We start from the raw sequence: 3,592 nt of genomic DNA on the forward strand, positions 1-3,592 counted from the left end.
AAATTCATTTCGATTAAAAAAAAGCGACTATTTCCAAGCACAACAGAGCTATTTTCAAGCACAATTTTTTAACAATAGTAAGACTAAAATTTTGATGACTAAGACTAATTTTTTGATTATTGTTATTATTATTATTATTATTATTATTATTATTATTATTATTATTATTATTATTATTATTATTATTATTATTATTACCATTATTAGTATCAACATTCACGGCTTTGTTGTTAGGTGGGGACGACTGGTGTTGCTGCCTAACTCTATGTCATCTGGTTTCCTTGCAGCATGAACCCTCGCCTTAGATGACTTTGAACTGCAGCAATCCACTACTTTCATCTTTTCCCTGAATCGCTGGCTTATCAGAGCATATGCAAATGGATTGACAGCAGAACTGAACAGGATAACTGTGTGGGCAATGGGAATTGCAGTAGAACTCAGCTTGAAGGAGGCAAAATCCTGTACGATGTGTACAGCAGCGTCTGTGATCCAACAGATTCCAAAGATGGCAGTGACAGTCACAACCATTAAGGTGACACGCTTCCGTACCCTTAACGCACCCTGTGTGCAAAAAGTAATGACACTAAGCAGGTGATATTATACCAGTAGGATACTGAGCTTTACTTTGTGGTGGAGTCTCATAATCCTATTATAAGATGTAAAGGAGTGACCCAAAAATGAAGGTAGGTCGGTGTATTCAGGGTAGGACTGTGGAATAAGCAACCAAATAACACCAAGAGGATACATAAATGATCAATGTTTTGGCTGCCCTTATTTGGCCTTTGCAACATCTTATGTAATATTTAATACAACGAGCGATACCAAAGCGGCAACAAAACTACAAAAGAAATTGCAGTTTTGGCTGCAATTAGCTGGGATAACGACCAGAAAGTAGCATTTAGCCTTTCAAGTTGAAATTGAAGAGTTACAATGAATGCATCATTTCCTAAAAAAGGTATTGACATTACAGACAGGTCACCTGGACTATGCGGACTATACCTGCTGTTGATATGTGAGCTTATCGTCGTTCTTTCGTCTGAACCACAAAGTGTACACAACTCTGGAATAGAGACCAGCTACCAAAGTGGAAGAAATAGCAACGAAGGCCAACCAAGTCAACCTGTAAGTCTTTTCCATCCATTCATCTGGCCTTGAGAGTAACTCCCTCGACAAAACTTGGCAGCATCAACTCCCGGATATTGAAAATCAATGAAAAGATCCAAGAACCTGGAATAATCACCTATAAAAGTAAAACGTGTAAGCTCCTTAAAGTTGAAATACACAGGAACTTGAAAGACAAGTTTATTGCATCCCACAATTACAAAGACACGTTTTATGGTGTGGAGCAATTCAAGATAGCAAACTGGAATTAACGAAGGGGAGTGGAGGAGCATGAGAGGCCGAAACATTCGCGAGTCCTTAATTCAAACTAGTTTACGCACAGTTTAGTGTCTGCATGAGCCGTGATACGTCCGGCTTCAGCAAAGCGTTTTTATTCTGGCTCCGATGCAATTATCTGTTTGACAAGCCACAAGAGGCCTGAGGTCTAATTGGGTCGAACGTAAATAAACGGTGGTTACTTCAAAGCCTTCAGACATCTGGGCCGGGTTGTTCGAAAGCCGATTAACGTTAATCAAGGATTAAAAGTTAACCGAGGTTTTCAACTCGCTCATTAAAGCTTATTTTAATGGATCATTTTAATCTAAGGGTAAAGAAAAGTCTGAGGCAAAACTGAGGGACAAAAATCTTTTGGACGAATCGTTACGGATTAGTAAATATGCTCGAATCAAAGTTCACGTTAACCCAGGATTAGCTTAATCGGGCTTTGAACGACTGGGCCCTGGCCGTCAACTAGCACAGCATTTGTCATACAGGACTCTGCATGTAAAGTTCTTTCCATTTGTATTATAATAATATCTAAGAACTGACAAGGTCTTATTGTTCGATAAGATATCGCGTATAATCTTGCTCTCGGTTCTCTTAGTGCAACTCCGATTTTGAGCAAATTTACTTGATAAATGTTTTGTAGATTATTGACCGACAGCAAAATCTAAATACAGCGGACCTTTTAATGTTCTATGGCTTTTAAGTGACAACAATTGAAACATTTTTTGTAATAATAATAATGATAATGATGATGATGATGATGATGATGATGATGATGATGACGGGGAGGAGGAGGAGGAGGAGGAGGAGGAGGATAAAATCAATTCTATTAGTGTAGTGAGATACCTTCAGTTTGCGTATGGTGAGTTTGCCTCTGTCGCCAAGAGGATACATGACGGAATAGAAGCGTTCCCTGGAGATTGCAATCAACGTGAAGACCGAGGAATCCCCTGCGATCCACGCCAACTTCTGTAGTGTTTTGCAAATCACATTCGCTGTCATCTCTTCCTCAACATTACTGATACTGTGGCTCAAAATGAAATGTGATAGAAGAAATGTCGACAATATGATGTCCGCTACTGCTAAGTTCACGACCAGATAGTTAATGGGAATTCTGTGGAATTAAGAAATGAATCTCAGTTTAAAAGTGCCACACACACAGAAACAATCTACAAGTCTCTCTGAAGGGTAACTCTTCAAGAGGCAATCACCTCAGCCCTAAAACTATGGTGGTCAAAACATGGTCAATTGAAATAGGTACTTAACTCCTTCGATTTATCGCCACCTCTAGTGATTGACAGAGGAACCTTTCGAGGGCGAAGTACGAAGGTTTTAGAGTGATTTCGTATACAATTCATCTCAGGGTCACATCTATTAGTTTGTTCTTGAGGAAAAGTTTTATTTTTTTCTGATCTTTTTCGGGCGTTGTCCACGTGGCGAGATCTCGAATGCTAGGAAATGTGATCTAAAGTGCTGCTGGAAGCAGGAAAAGTAATTAGGATAACAGCTAGAATCATTAGAAGGAAAGGTTATATTAAGAAAGGAGAATTCGTTAGATTTTGGATACAAAATCCAAAGGGATGAATGTTGTTTGGGCCAAACATTTTTGGAAAAGTGGATGTGAAGATTGCTCCCCCCAATGAGGTTTCAAGGTCATGTGCTACTTGTTTGATTGACAGGGTAGTTATGAGTAGTGCACAAAAAAATAATCACGCTGGTGCTGTGCTAAGTACCTCATGTACTGCTGTTCAAAACAGTAAGCTTCTTTTCGCTCGACAATAAAATGCAAATCAAGGATCAAGTTTCACAGACGTTTTCCTCTAAAGGTTTCTTGACGGTTTTCTACTGAAACACACGGTTTAAAATAAAAATTGATGGCCCTTTATCAGAAAGCCTTCCTATAAACAGGTAATAGGCCATTGTCGAACTTCCTTTTTATGATTGGGAAAATATAGAGCAACTATAAAAATACATTAAAACTACGAATACAAGCTTACGAAAGATTAAAAGAAGACGGCTGATAATTATGGCCAATTATCAGTTTACCCAGAATTTCAGCTTTTAAAAGATATCAGTTCCAAAACGTCTGTGCCTAACTTTCTGAATCCCTTGAAACTTATTTTTAAGACGCCATGGCTTTGCTATGATCATTCATTGGTTTTGACCATAGTGTAATTCAGTTGCTTTAATGTAAGATTATGAAATG

General features: G+C 38.4%; 1 pseudogene across 1 annotated transcript; it reads right to left on the bottom strand.

Moving 5' to 3' along the window:
• Positions 1-214: 214 nt before the first annotated feature.
• On the bottom strand, positions 215-3,124 carry LOC146455664 (pyroglutamylated RF-amide peptide receptor-like; annotated as a pseudogene). Its single transcript, XR_014858994.1, has 4 exons — positions 3,120-3,124; positions 2,233-2,500; positions 1,000-1,240; positions 215-561 (listed from the first exon to the last, which is right to left on the bottom strand). The product of XR_014858994.1 is annotated as a pyroglutamylated RF-amide peptide receptor-like (transcript).
• Between the last annotated feature and the right edge of the window lie 468 nt (positions 3,125-3,592).

The sequence above is a fragment of the Pavona decussata genome, unplaced genomic scaffold (assembly GCF_977016875.1).
Source record: "Pavona decussata unplaced genomic scaffold, jaPavDecu1.1 SCAFFOLD_272, whole genome shotgun sequence".
In the NCBI taxonomy this organism is placed as follows: Eukaryota; Metazoa; Cnidaria; class Anthozoa; order Scleractinia; family Agariciidae; genus Pavona; species Pavona decussata.